This window comes from Macaca thibetana, chromosome 11, assembly GCF_024542745.1.
Source record: "Macaca thibetana thibetana isolate TM-01 chromosome 11, ASM2454274v1, whole genome shotgun sequence".
Classification (NCBI taxonomy): domain Eukaryota; kingdom Metazoa; phylum Chordata; class Mammalia; order Primates; family Cercopithecidae; genus Macaca; species Macaca thibetana.
In genome coordinates this window covers 75,695,159-75,710,835 of record NC_065588.1, presented here as the reverse complement: position 1 = coordinate 75,710,835, position 15,677 = coordinate 75,695,159, and the positions used below count along the sequence as shown (strand labels likewise).

Sequence of the window (15,677 nt, the reverse complement as noted above, 5' to 3'; positions counted from 1 at the left end):
GTGGAGTGCAATGGCGTGATCTTGGCTCACCTCAACCTCTGCCTCCTGAGTTCAAGTGATTCCTGCCTCAGCCTCCCGAGTAGCTGGGATTACAGGTGTGTTTGCCACCACATCTGGCTAATTTTAGTAGAGATAGGGTTTCTCCATGCTGGTCAGGCTGGTCTCGAACTCCTGACCTCAGGTGATCCACCCACCTTCAGCCTCCCAAAGTGCTGGGATTACAGGTGTGAGCCACTGCGCCTGGCCCCCAAATTCTTAAAATATAAATTTGTAACATTTTTTCTGGAGAGCAAGTAGGCAGTATTCTCAGCAGTTGAAATGCATCTACTCTTTGATCAAGAATTCAGCATCAGTTGCACCACTGCACTCCAGCACTCCAGCCTGGGTGATAGAGCGAGACTCCATCTCAAAAAAAAAAAAAAAAAAGAATTCAGCATCAGAGAAATGTAAATTAAAGCTACATTGAGAAGTTTCTGATCAGGGTGGAATAAAGGGACAAGATTTGCTTTCTTACCTTAACTAAAAACCTGGGCAAAATATATATGAAGCAACAGTTTTCAGACATTGGATGACAGGCAACATAGAGATATATTTCTGGGAGAAGGAAAACAAATAAGGTTAGCTCTGTGACTGTGCCAGCTTATTGCCTGGAGGCAGTTTCCAGGCCACAACACAGGGAGGGGGGCCCAAATAGAACCTGGCATTCTCCGATAAGTGAAAAGACAGGGCAGGGCGCGGTGGCTCAAGCCTGTAATCCCAGCACTTTGGGAGGCCGAGGCGGGCGGATCACGAGGTCAGGAGATCGAGACCATCCTGGCTAACCCGGTGAAACCCCGTCTCTACTAAAAAATACAAAAAAAAACAAAACAAAAAACTAGCCGAGTGAGCTGGCGGTCGCCTGTAGTCTGTAGGCTGAGGCAGGAGAATGGCGTAAACCCGGGAGGCGGAGCTTGCAGTGAGCTGAGATCCGACCACTGGCTCCAGCCTGGGCGACAGAGCGAGACTCCGTCTCAAAAAAAAAAAAAATTAAATTAAAAAGACAAGACAGATTACAGTTTGGGGAGGCCAAAGTAGCAAGAATTTGTGGGTCAGAGTACCACAGAGAATGGAGTTGCAGAGAGGGAGGGACAGAGAGAGGGGAGAAGGAAGGGAGGGAGGGAGAAGATATGAGCAAGATGGTGGGATAAAAGGTCCCATACCATCACTCCCCACCCCAAAAAATTGCAACTTGAAACTACTCCAAGACAGGAAAGAATACCATCCTGAATTTACCAGAAATCAGGGGAGAAGCAGAAAAACCCCCTGGGCCCACAGACAGAGAGAATTATGACTTGCAAGAGAAATAGTCATTTCAGACTGTGCTGCCCCTCCGGCAAGCCTGCATAACATCACTTACAGAGAATTTCCCAGGTTTGAGAAGAGAATCAGAGGTGGACATTTGATCTCCCATCAGTCTGGAAATCTTCAAGGGAATCCGACTCTAGTTCTGTCCCATAGGAACCACTGGGGTGCAATGAGGGCTGAACCACCCAGAGTGAATTGCAGACAAAGAGCAGGACACAGATTGCAGCAAATAGCATGTGGATTTTGATGGATACTTTGTGCTCCCATCAGCAGGGATGCCATGATAAAGAGACAGGCTGAGGCCATAGTGCCACAGGGGGCACAATTCACAGGAAGGCCTGAATTCCCTGGTCGGATTTTTCATTAAGCCCAGGTTCTTGTGTGGAGCCTTTCCCTGGCCTAGAAACAACTAAAAGGTCAGGATTAAGTTCCAGTACCCACTTATTCTTCCCCATCCTGGAAAACAATGGCAGAGCAGCAATATATTTCTGGAGCAACATTAAGTTCTGGTGCTCACTCTAAGTCTTCCCCAGAGCAGGAAATAACAACAGGACAATGAATCACTTCCACTGCAGTGTTTTAGTTCTGGTGCTCATTACAGGTCCTCCCTAGAATGAGAAGAGACAACAGTCCGAGATTTAAGTTCTGATACTAATTAGTAAAGGTCTAATACTACCAAAGAACACCGACAAAAAAAACTTGAAGGGGTGACTGTCTCCTCAAATGCACTGCCATCAATGTAAAGGTGCAAAGATTGTGAAAACTCAGGGAAATATGACACCATCAAAAAGAACCAATGGACCTAGAATTGAAGATGTATACAATGTCAGACAGAGAGTTGAGAATAATTCTCTTAAAGTTCAGGGAATCACAAAAAATATGGATAGAAAATTAAATGAAATTCAGAAAACAGCTCAGGAACAAAATAACAAATTTAATAAATAAATAGAAACCAAAATTGTTTTAAACCAAATAGAAATCCTAGAAATAATACAGTAACTGAACTGAAAAACTCATTAGAAAGCTTCTACAGCAGATGTGATCAACCAGAAGAAAGAATTAACAAGACCGAAGACAGAACATATAAAATCACCTAATCAGAGAAGCAAAAGGAAAAAAAGAATGAAAAAGGCTTAAGAAGGCCTACAAGAATTATGAAATACCATCAAGCTAACTAACCTCCTCATAAAAGGAATTCCTGGCCGGGCTGGTGGCTCAGGCCTGTAATCCCAGCACTTTGGGAGGCCGAGGCAGGTGGATCAGAAGGGCAGGAGATGGAGACCATCGTGGCTAACACAGTGAAACTCCGTCTCCACTAAAAATACAAAAAATTAGCCGGGCGCGGTGGCAGGTGCCTGTAGTCCCAGCTACTCAGGAGGCTGAGGCGGGAGAATGGCATGAACCCGGGAGGTGGAGCTTGCAGTGAGCCGAGATCAGGCCACTGCACTCCAGTCTGGGCGACAGAGGGAGACTCTGTCTCAAAAAAAAAAAAAAAAAAAAAAAAAAAAAGGAATTCCCAAAGGAGACAAGAGAAGAGAAGGCATAGAGAGGGAGGGAGAAAGGGAGAGAAAGAAAAAAATGAAAGGGAGGGAAGGAACAAGAGAGAAGGAGAGACTGAGCTGCAGAGGGGTCCTGAGTACTGATTTGTACATGTGTGAGAAAAAAATTCTCCAAGACCAGAATAACAACCATCGGAAAGGTGTAGAACAATCGTGACTGGAGCTCAAGGCTGGGAATAGTTAATTTGCCCAGGAGACATAGTGGAAAGATTTCATTATATACAACACATTGGGAAGAAACCTCTTGAGCGTCATCTTAGTATTGGAACTAAATTAGCCTTTCACTGGCCGGGTGTGGTGGCTCATGCCTGTAATTCCAGCACTTTGGGAGGCCAAGGCAGGTGGATCACCTGAAGGCAGGAGTTCGAGACCAGCCTGGCCAACATGGTGAAACCCTGTCTCTACTAAAAGTACGAAAATTAGCTGGGTGTGATGGTGAGTGTCTGTAATTTCAGCTACTCAGGAGGCTGAGGCAGGAGAATCACTTGAACCTGGGAGGGGGAGGTTGCAGTGAGCCCAGGTTGCGCCACTGCACTCCAGCCTGGCGACAGAATGACATTCTGCCTCAAAAAAAAAAAAAAAAAAAAAGTCACAGAGTACAAGAAGCTTTTTTAAAAAACAACAACAGAGCATCATGATCTGTGGGACAATATCAAGCAGTCAAAACGACATGGAATTGGATTCCCAGGAAAAGAGGGAGAGGGGAGAGAAAAATATTTGAAAAAAAAAAAGGTTCAAAATTTTGCAAAATTGATGAAGCTATAAACCTATAGATATTAGAAGCATGACAAACACCAAACATAAGAAACACGAATAAAGCCACACCAACTCATAATAAAATTGCTGAAAAGTGGTAGTGATGAGAAAAATCTTAAAAACAGCCAGGAAAAAAAAAAAAGACACATTAGAGTAAAAACAAAGATATGGGAAGGAGTCACAGAATAGTCCAAAGGGGAGAAACCAGACTGAAACCCACTCAGTCCTGGCCCAGGGTGCGTCACCTGGATGATACTTCCAGCTCAGGCTGTTCCCAGTCCTGGGAGAGAGCTTAGCAAATTTCAAAGAGGAAATTCTGATGACCACAGTCATGTTAGACCAGGTCCAGACTTGAAGTACCCTGCATGGAAGATACTGGCTGTCTCTGGGCAGTTTCAGACACCAGGTTTAGAAAATGTCAAGGAAGATGCTCCAAAGCACGGGGATCCCTGAGTGGCATGACCCAGGAGAAAAGCCTCACTTGCCCTGGTCTAAAGGCATTACTGCATCCTCCCTTTCTCTCTTCCCAGAGAAATACCTGAAGTTATAAAGATGTCAGAGCGTCCATCAAACTGAAGAAAAGCGTGCAACAGCACCGCCATCTTGCAGCTCCCACTCATCCTTGCGGCTGATTGCACATGATGCAAACGGGAGAAAGAAGCGTCTATTGTATTAAACCAATGAGATTTCAGGATGTGTCTGTTACAGCAACTGCCCAATAATTCCCACAACTATTCATCCCAGCTCCTCCATGTTTTAATTACCTGTGAAGGTGGATAACCTCCAGAAGGGCTGCATTCTGCAAGGTAGAGGTTTTTATTTTTCTGCACATTCTTTTGAATATTCTCCGTCAATCAGTCCAGTGCAGTGTGATTTTTATAGTTAAAAAGTTTCACAACATTTCTAGTCTGCTGGTGGCAATTTGTTCTATTTTCTTAATATCATGGCTGTCATTTTTGGGATTTGGGGTTCAGAGAATAATTAGATTTGTGTGTTTAATTCACCACTTTGACTCAGGCGCCCTGTCACATTGTGTTTTAATTTGCACTTTTGATTCTTTGTAAGCCTATGTTTTTTCCATGTTCGTTTACTAATCATTCCCTAATTTGTTAATTTGCCACTCATACTCTTTGCTTCTTTATTCATTGTAATATTCATTTTAAAGTAAAAAACTGCTCAGCTGCATGCAAATTTGTAAGTCTAAAACATTCCCTGTGCATTCCTGTTTTCCTGTATGTATTCATGTCAGTCCATGTGTTCAGTGATTCCCTGTCCTCCTCTTGTTTAAATTGTATCCTTCACAACATCTCTAAAAAGACTTCCAATGCAGTTGCAGAGCCAGTCCTCAGTTATCGTTCCTCTAATAATTTTTTTATAATAGGTAATATTTATCATGTACTTACTCTTGCCAGACTTCATAAGAAACATTTTACGTACATTATCATATTTAATCCTTACAGCATCCTTGTGCAGTAGGTACATTTCTTATGTCCATTTTACATTGAGGAAACTGAGGCACAGACAGGTTGTACAACATGCCTCAAGTCACAGAGGTGAAGTGGATGGAACAGGGATTCAAGCCCATTCTTTTTACAGAGTTCTTACCCATGGCACTCTATTTATTATGTTGGATTTCTGTAGTCATTTTTGCTGTGTCACTTGGATGTAGAATACTTAGTCTATGTATCATTATTTTTACCCTGTATTTGTTTTATATTTCCTTTTCTGTTATAAACTTTTTAAAGTTACATACTTTTGCCATATAAATTTTTTTTGTATTAGCATAAATCTCAGTGATAACAAATAATAGGCACTCAACAGAGTTTGTTAAATTTATTAATTGCTCAGAATATACTTTGAGTCAATTAATTACTTACCTGAAGGAGATTGCTTTTGCATGCAAAGCTAAGAGGCACATTCTTTGTAATTTATTTGAGGTGACTCTTGCCAAAGATTAAGATTAAGCATTGCCCTCTTTGATCTTTCTCTCTTTATGGCAGGTTATTTAGAAGGCTTTTAAGTGACAGCCTCAGCATTCCATAGAATTCCATTTGCAATTATGAAGAACTAATATGCATGGACATTTCCAGAATTGGGCTTGATTTACTTGGCTTTTTTTTTTTTTTTTTTTTTTTTTTGATGAAGTTTTGCTCTGTTGCCAGACTGGAGTGCAGTGGCATGATCTCGACTCAGCACAACCTCCACCTCCCAGTTTCAAGCAATTATCCTGCCTTGGCCCCCCAAGTAGCTGGGATTACAAGTGCACACCACCATACCCGGCTAATTTTTGTATTTTTAATAGAGACGGGGTTTTGCCAGGCTGATCTTGAACTCCTGAACTCAAGCTATCCACCCGCTTCTGCCTCCCAAAGTGCTGCATTACAGGCATGAGCCATCGCTTCCGGCCTCCTTGGCCCTTTTTCAATCAGGTGAAACTTCCTAAATGAGCCTGGATTCTCTCTCATCACTTTTCCACAGCTAAAAAGGTCAAGTCTCTATAGTTACCTTTGAAAACTGCAAGGCAATTTGCCATAACTGCAAACCAACTCATCTTCAGTAGAACTTGGAGAGTGGTGGTTTGGATTATTGCCTTTCCATTCTTGCGTAGATGTATAGAATTCAATTTTATCTCTCTTCCCAGCCAGTGAATCTGTGTCTAAAGAAGAGAAAAAGATGACAATGCCATCAAGATAATGATAATACTTAGCAATTTATATCCCCTTCATTTTACCTCAAGAGCTATCAATTTCCCAGCATTCCCAAGTCTGGTTGTGCTGGGAAATGGAATGAAGTCAAATTTTCTCCATGAAAAGAGACAAAGTGGAAGTTACAGATATGTGCCTGGTTTCTAGCATCTCAACTTCAAGAGTATAATACTTAAGGTTGGTGATAGTTTTACAAAGGGTAAAATAAAATTCTCACCACTAAATTTATTTTCACGTATTTAAATTATGAATGGGAACATATTATAATTTGTAGGAGGTGATTGCTACAAAAAAAAATGGTTTTAGATTTTTTATCAATGTTTTGGTTTAGAAAAATCCATTGCAGGCCACTTGTATTTTTATTTCTAATTGCTTTTCTACAAAGTTTGCAGTGTAGGACATATAATACTTATAAGTATTTTTATTGATTCAGGCACACTGTACCTACTTTTTTTTTTTTTTTTTTGAGATGGAGTCTTGGTCTGTTGCCCAGGCTGGAGTGCAGTGGCCTGATCTCGGCTCACTGCAAGCTCCGCCTCCCCGGTTCACGCCATGCTCCTGCTTCAGCTTCCCAAGTAGCTGGGACTACAGGTGCCTGCCATCATGCCCAGCTAATTTTTTGTATTTTTAGTAGAGTTGAGGTTTCACGTTTTAGCGAGAATGGTCTTGATCTCCTGACCTCATGATCCGCCTGCCTCGGCCTCCCAAAGTGCTGGGATTACAGGCGTGAGCCACCATGCCCGGTCACACTGTACCTACTTTCAAGAAGGGCTTGAGGTGATAGTCAGTAAAAGTATAAGAATAATAAATCCAAAACATAATCAACTAATTGCAAGATAATAAATTATGTAAAATGTTGTAAATATGACTGTTGGTTAGGAATGTGTTTGTTAAAATTGAAAGAACTCTTGGCTTAGATAAGAAAGAAGCTTATTTTTCTGAAACAAAAGGAAGTTCTGGAGCCTGGGCAGCTCAATAACGCCATCAGGGGCCAGGCTGCTTCCATCTTCCTGCTCTATTCTCTTTAGAATGTGGGTTTCAATCTCATAGTTGCAAAATGCTGGCTGTACCTCAGGCATCATGACTGTGTTCCAGGTAGGATAAAGTGACAGAGACAAAAGGCAAATGGGCACATTAATAGAATTAGTACCTCTTGAATTTCTTTCCTATAAATGGTAATCTCATTACTTCAGCTTAGCTCTCATTTGCTAAAACTTGGTCACAAGATCATAAGGAGATCCAAGTTAGGTGAGTGTTTTTAGCTGAGCACATTTCCTCATTGAACAAAAGGATTTGTTTTGTTTTGTAAAGATAGATAGAAAAATGGATATAAAATCTAATGTATGCTCCTGCTTCTCTAGTTGTTTTAAATGTGATGTTATGGTGTCAATTTAAAATCTTTCCTGCTTTCTCTTGTGGGCATTTAGTGCTATAAATTTCCCTCTACACCCTGCTTTAAATGTGTCCCAGAGATTCTGGTATATTGTGTCTTTGTTCTCATTGGTTTCAAAGAACATCTTTATTTCTGCCCTCATTTAGTTATTTACCCAGTAGTCATTCAGGAGCAGGTTGTTCAGTTTCAATGTAGTCATGCTGTTTTGAGTGAGTTTCTTAATCCTGAGTTCTAATTTGATGGCACTGTGGTCTGAGAGACTGTTTGTTATCATTTCCATTCTTTCGCATTTGAAAACTAGCAGAAGGCAAGAAATAACTAAGATCAGAGCAGAACTGAAGGAGATAGAGATACAAAAAACCCTTCAAAAAGTCAGTGAATCCAGGAGCTGGTTTTTTGAAAAGATCAACAAAAGAGATAGACTGCTAGCCAGACTAATAAAGAAGAAAAGAGAGAAGAATCAAATAGATTCAATAAAAAATGATAAAGGGGATATCACCACCAATCCCACAAAAATACAAACTACTATCAGAGAATACTATAAACACCTCTATGCAAATAAACTAGAAAAATCTAGAAGAAATGGATAGTTCCTGGATACATACACCCTCCCAAGATTAAACCAGGAAGAAGTCGAATCACTGAATACACCAATGACAAGTTCTGAAATTGAGGCAGCAATTAATAGCCTACCAACCAAAAAAAAGTCCAGGACCAGACGAATTCACAGCAAAATTCTACCAGAGGTACAAAGAGGAGCTGGTACCATTCCTTCTGAAACTATTCCAAACAATAGAAAAAGAGGGAATCCTCCCTAACTCTTTTTATGAAGACAGCATCATCCTGATACCAAAACCTGGCAGAGATACAACAAAAAAAGAAAATTTCAGGCCAATATTCCTGATGAACATCGGTGCAAAAATCCTCAATAAAATGTTGGCAAACCGAATCCAGCAGCACATCAAAAAGCTTATCCACCATGATCAAGTTGACTTCATCCCGAGGATGCAAGGCTGGTTCAACATATGCAAGTCAATAAACATAATTCATCACATAAACAGAACCAATGACAAAAACCACATGATTATCTCAAAAGATGCAGAAAAGGCCATTGACAAAACTGAACAGCCCTTTGTGCTAAAAACTCTCAATAAACTAGGTATTGATGGAATGTGTCTCAAAATGATAAGAGCTATTTAAGACAAACCCACAGCCAATATCATACTGAATGGGCAAAAACTGGAAGCATTCCCTTTGAAAACCAGCACAAGAAAAGGATGCCCTCTCTCACCACTCCTTTCAACATAGTGTTAGAAGTTCTGGCCAGGGCAATCAGGCAAGAGAAATAAATAAAGGGTATTTAATTAGGAAAAGAGGAAGTCAAATTGTCTCTGTTTGCAGATGACATGATTGTGTGTTTAGAAAACCCCATCATCTCGGCTGAAAATCTCCTTAAGCTAAGCAACTTCAGCAAAGTCTCAGGATATGAAATCAATATGCAAAAATCACAAACATTCCTGTACACCAATAACAGACAAACAAAGAGCCAAATTATGAGTGAACTCCCATTCACAATTGCTACAAAGAGAATAAAATATCTAGGAATACAACGCACAAGTTATGTGAAGGACCTCTTGAAGGAGAACTACAAACCACTGCTCCAGGAGATAAGAGAGGACACAAACAAATGGAAAAACATTCCATGTTCATGGATAGGAAGAATCAATATTGTGAAAATGGCCATACTGCCCAAAGTAATTTATTGATTCAGTGCTATCCCCATCAAGCTACCATCGACTTTCTCCACAGTATTGGAAAAGACCACTTTACATTTCACATGGAACCAAAAAAGAGCCCTCATAGCCAAGGCAATCCTAAGCAAAAAGAACAAAGCTGGAGGCATCATGCTACCTGACTTCAAACTATACTACAAGGCTACAGTAACAAAAACAGTATGGTACTGGTACCAAAACAGATATATAGACCAATGGAACAGAACAGAGGCCTCAGAAATAACACCCTTGGATTGGTTTTTGTCATTCTCCTGCATCTCAGTAATCTTAATTCCTATTCATATTCTGAATCCTATTTCTGTCATTTTAACCAGCTCAACCTGGTTAAGAATCTTTGCTGGAGAGCTGATGCAGTCATTTGGAGGACATATGACACTCTGGACATTTGAGTTACTGGAGTTCTTGCATTGGTTCTTTCTCATCTCTGCATGTGGGTGTTCCTTTAACTGCAGTTTAGATTGAGTACAATCAATAAACTTCTTTTCTGGATGTTTTCACAGGGCTGAGGCTTTGTTCAGGGTCTTTATTTGTAGCTAATTTATTGTATTTGCTTTCACAGGGGCGTATGTTAGCAAAGTATTTTGGTGGTGAAGCTTTACAGTGTAAGCCAGTAGGTGGTGCTTAGGCATACTGGTCAGTTGGTAGGCTCTTGCTCAGTTGTGTGGCTCCCCTATATTTCCTCACAGTTGCCACTCTATGCTCCCTCTCAATGCTCTGAAAGTATGGGCTCCTCTCCCACTTGAGTGCTGGCTGTAGATCATGGCTTGGTGCTCCTGGTGCTGTCCACCGCAGCTCTGGGACAACCTCAGGATTTATGTTCCTTCCCCAACTTGGAGGCAGCAGATGAAGGGACCTTAGTGCTGGTTGTGGCCATGGGTATTTTGTTTGTTTCCTGAGGGCTCCACCCCAGAGAGATGAAGGTCAGAATTTGTTCAGTGCAATCATCCCAGGATAGAGCATCTGTGCTGTGGGCCCAAGCCAGGGATTTCCTATCTGGTGATGAAAGGGTGGTGGTGGGATGGTACCTGTGGGAGATGGACTGGCCTCCTCTCCTTGCAGTTTGTTGGAGGTGTGGTTAAGGCACTTACAGCCTTTGCTTCTCCACTAGTCCAAGGGTAGCAAGGGCAGTTTCACTACATAGGTAATGGCAGAGAATCTTTCAGTTGCCCCTGGGGGCTCCACTTTCAAGACACGTGGAGTGGCCATTGCTGGGAGTGTGAAGCTAGTGTGGCAGGGTGGCTACACTGCTCATGTGAGCTTGGGGTTCTACTTGTTGGGGAGCAGGGTGGCAAATGTTCACAGGGAGAGAGATCGATCTCGTCTTTATATGGTGGCTGTGTTGTGCTGTAAACTTCGGTGCAGTTCTCAGGTTCTTTGTTTCTTTCCCAGATCAAAGGCAGGAGGGATAGAACTGTTACTGTGGCAGTGGCAGAGGGGCTGTTGTATGCCTCTGGGAACCTCTCCTGAGGGAAACTCTGAGCCACTACCAGTGAGTATGCTCAGTTATGGGTGGAGCGACTTCTGCACTCATGAGCTGGGGATCCTGCCTGGTGAAGATGGGGGTGGGGGTACCCAGCAGAGGCTGGACCCCTCTCTCTCTGGTGACTGCAGTGTGCTGGAGGTGCCATTGTAATGACTAGGACCTTTGTTCCTTCCTTCGAGGACTGTTACAGCTGTACCTCTGCAAATGTGGTGATGGAGGGGTTGTGGGTTGATTCTGAGATTTCCTCCTTGGAGAAATGCTGGGCTGTCTCTGATTGTGGTGATCAGATAGAGACAGGGTGATTGTTCTGGAGTCCCAGGTCAGGCCACCCTGCTCAGTGAGGAGAAGTGAGGACTGGGATCTGCATGGAAACAGTCTGGCCACTTTTCTGAGAGGTGATTGCTTTGTGCTGGGAGTCCATGCCAGTCTCTGGTCCCTGCAGACACTCTCAAGCCTGGAGACAGCATGGGCAAGGGCTGCAAGACAGTGAAGATGGCAACCCACCCCTCCCATCGTGGAGCTGTGTCCAGGAAGTTGCAGAGCTGCTACTGGCTTGTTAGTCTCGGCAGGGGGTGGCTGGAGGCCCAGGCCTGGAGGACCTGCTTGGTGAGAAGATATGGGAATGGGCTTCCACATAACAGTCTGACCACTTCTCCATGGGGCTGCTGTGGCATGCTGGGGGTCTGCTCCAGTCTCTAGTTACCTTGGATTTTCCAGTACCTGAGGTATCAACAGTAAAGGCTGTGAAGTGGCAAAGATAGTGGCCCACCTCTCCCTCTGGGAGCTCTGTCCCAGGGAGGTATGGGCCTGTTGCCAGCCTGAATGCACTTATAGGAGGTGGCTGGAGACCCCATTCAGGAGATGTCACCCAGTAAAGAAGAATGTTATTGGGGACCTGCTTTAAAAAGTAGTTTGGGGCCGGATGCAGTGGCTCATGTCTGTAATCCCAGCACATTGGGAGGCCAAGGAGGGCAGATCACGAGGTCACGAGTTCGAGACCAGCCTGGTCAACATGGTGAAACCCCATCTCTACTAAAAATACAAAAATTAGCTGGGCGTGGTGGTGGTGCACACCTGTAGTCCTAGCTACTCAGGAGGCTAAGCCAGGAGAATTGCTTGAATTCAGGAGGTGGAGGTTGCAGTGAGCCAAGATCATGCCACTGCACTCCAGCCTGGGCAACAGAGCAACTCTGTCTCAAAAAAAAAAAAAAAAAAAAAAAAAAAAAAGCCGTTTGGCCACATTCTTACAGGACAGCTGTGTTGCGCTGGGAGTCTGTTTCAGCTCCCGTTTGTCTATGATATTCCAAAGCCCGAAGGCAAGAATGGCTAAGTCAGCCAAACATCAAAGATGGCAGCCTGCCCCTTCCTCTGGGAGCTTCATCCCAGGGAGGTTTGAAACCTCTGTTGGCCAGAAAACGAGGGGTAGCTAGAGACCCCAGTCTGGAAGTCTCACCCAGTGGGGAGGAATGGGATCAGGGACCCACTTAAAACAGCAGTCTGGTCACATTTCCGTAGAGCAACTATACTGTGTGGAGGGTCTGCCCCAAACCCTGGTTGCCTCAGACTTTCCAAAACCAGAAGGCAAGAATGGCTAAGTTGGCTAAACAGCAAAGATGGTGGCCCACCCCTCCCTCTGTCTCAGGGAGGTTAACACTGCTACTGGTGGCTGACTGGAGTTCCAAGCCAGTGGATCTTATCCTGCAAAGTGCTGTGGAAGCGCGGCCTGTAGCCTGTCACTGCTCAGTCTCCATGGATTCAGTCCCTTTTTCCAGGGGTATGTGTGGGGGTCAAATGTTCTGCTTTGCCAGAGTTGTAGCTGCTTTTGCAAGGAAGCCTGGGTATCTAAGGTTCCTGGGGCTCTGCGTGTGCCTGAGTGGCTGATCTTCTGAGACTCCACATAGCTCTGTGTGTCAGACTGAAGACCCTTGTGGAGTGGGTTCATGAAGGTACGTCCTCATCTGAGGGTTGCAAAGATCCATGGGAGAAGCATGGGTTCCCAGGGCTGATCATTCACTCACCACTTCCCTGGACAGTGTAGGTTCCCCCTGCTCCACGTTGCTCCCAAGTGGGTGGTCATCCTGCCTTGTTTTTCTCCATTCTCTATAGGTTGAGTTGTATCCTTGATTAATCCCAATGCACATACCTGGGTATTTCAGTTGAAGGTGCTGTTTTTACTCATTTCTCTTCATGACAGTGGTGCACACTAGCTGCTTCTAGTCGGCCATCTTGGCCACAATCCTCTGAGTGAGTTCTTACTCTATTAATTCTCTTTTTGTTATTTTGTCATTGTTGTTGTTTGTCTGTATCCTGCTGAATAACTCTATTAATTTTGTAAGAACTAACTGTTAGAAAGAGCCTGGCATCTCCTTCTCTCTCTCTTTCCTCCACTCTCACCATGTAATGTGTGCTCCCCTTCTCCTTCCTCCATGATTGGAAGCTTCTTGAGGTCATTAACAGAAGCAGAGGCTGGTACCATGCTTCATGCACAGCCTGCAGGACAGTGAGCCAAATAAACCCTTGTTATTTATAAAATACTCAGCTTTAGGTATTCCTCTATAGCAATGCAAACAAACTAAGACAAATGCCTACATCAAAAAATGCCTACATCAAAAAAGTAGAAAGATTCCAAATAAACCTTCTAACAATGGACCAAAAGGAACTAGAAAAGCATGAAGAAGCCAAACCCAAACTGATAGAAGGAAGGAAATAACAAGGATCAGGTCAGAACACAATGAAACAGACTAAAAATCAATATAAAGGATCAACAAAATGAAAAGTTGGTTCTTTGAAAAGGTAAACTAAATTAATAAACCAGTTGCTAGACTAGCCAAGAAAAAAAGAAAGAAGACTCCCTTCCCCCAAAAAACCAGAAACGAAAAAGGAAACATTACAACTGATACCACAGAAATACAAAATATCATCAGAACATTGCATACCTCTATCAGAACGTCTCATGTGCTCCATAAATATATACACATACCATGTACCCACAAGAATTTTTAAAAATATATAATCAGAGACTATTATGAACAACTATACACTAACAAACTGGAAAACTGAGAGGAAATGGATAAATTCCTGGACACATATAACCTACCAAAAATAAATCACGAAGAAATAGAAAACCTGAACAGACTGATAATGAGTATTGAGATTGTCTGAGTAACAAAAAGTCTTTCAACAAAGATAAGTTTAGGAACAGATGGCTTCACCGCCAAATTCTACCAAAGTTTCTTTTCTTTACATAAAATTGTTTTGAGACAAGTTCTTGTTATGTTGCCTAGGCTAGTGTCAAGTTCCTGGGCTCACAAGATCCTCCTGTTTCAGCCTCCTGAGTAGCTGGTACTTCAGGAACATGCCACATGCCTGGCTCAAATTCTACCAAACTTTCAAAAAAGAACTAACACCAATTTTTCTGAAATGATTCCAGAAAGTTTAAGAGGAAGAAATTCTCCCTAACTCATTCTACCAAGCCAGCATTACCCTGATACCAAACCAGACAAAGACATAACAAAAAAAGAAAACTATGGGCTAGACCTACCCAACATTCCTGATGAAAGTAGATGTAAAGAAGGCCAGATGCAGTGACTCACACCTGTAATCCTAGCACTTTGGGAGGCCGAGGCGGGCAGATCACGAGGTCAGGAGATCAAGACTATACTGGCCTTATTCCAAAATTGACCACATAATTGGAAGTAAAGCACTCCTCAGCAAATGTACAAGAACAGAAATTATAACAAACTGTCTCTCAGACCACAGTGCAATCAAACTAGAACTCAGGACTAAGAAACTCAATCAAAACCACTCAACTACATGGAAACTGAATAACCTGCTCCTGAATGACTACAGGGTACATAACGAAATGAAGGCAGAAATAAAGATGTTCTTTGAAACCAATGAGAACAAAGATACAACATACCAGAATCTCTGGGACACATTTAAAGCAGTATGTAGAGGGAAATTTATAGCACTAAATGTCCACAAGAGAAAGCTGGAAAGATCTAAAATTGACACTCTAACATCACAATTAAAAGAACTAGAGAAGCAAGAGCAAACACATTCAAAAGCTAGCAGAAGGCAAGAAATAACTAAGATCAGAGCAGAATTGAAGGAGATAGAGACACAAAAACCCTCCAAAAAATCAATGAATCCAGGAGTTGGATTTTTGAAAAGATCAACAAAATTGATAGACCACTAGGAAGACTAATAAAGAAGAAAAGAGAGAAGAATCAAATAGATGCAATAAAAAGAGATAAAGGGAATATCACCACCGACCCCACAGAAATACAAACTACTATCAGAGAATACTATAAACACCTCTATGCAAATAAACTAGAAAATCTAGAAGAAATGGATAATATCCTGGACACTTACACTCTCCCAAGACTAAACCAGGAAGAAGCTGAATCCCTGAATAGACCAATAGCAGGCTCTGAAATTGAGGCAATAATTAAGAGCCTACCAACCAAAAACAGTCCAGGACCAGATGGATTCATAGCTGAATTCTACCAGAGGTACAAGGAGGAGCTGGTACCATTCCTTCTGAAACTATTCCAATCAATAGAAAAAGAGAGAATCCTCCCTAACTCATTTTATGAGGCCAACATCATCCTGATACCAAAGCCTGGCAGAGACATAACAAAA

General features: G+C 42.5%; 1 pseudogene; it reads right to left on the bottom strand.

Annotated features, from left to right (window-relative positions):
• The window catches only part of LOC126931637 (nucleolar protein 56-like), a 42,404-nt pseudogene extending 38,125 nt beyond the window's left edge, over window positions 1-4,279 (bottom strand).
• Between the last annotated feature and the right edge of the window lie 11,398 nt (window positions 4,280-15,677).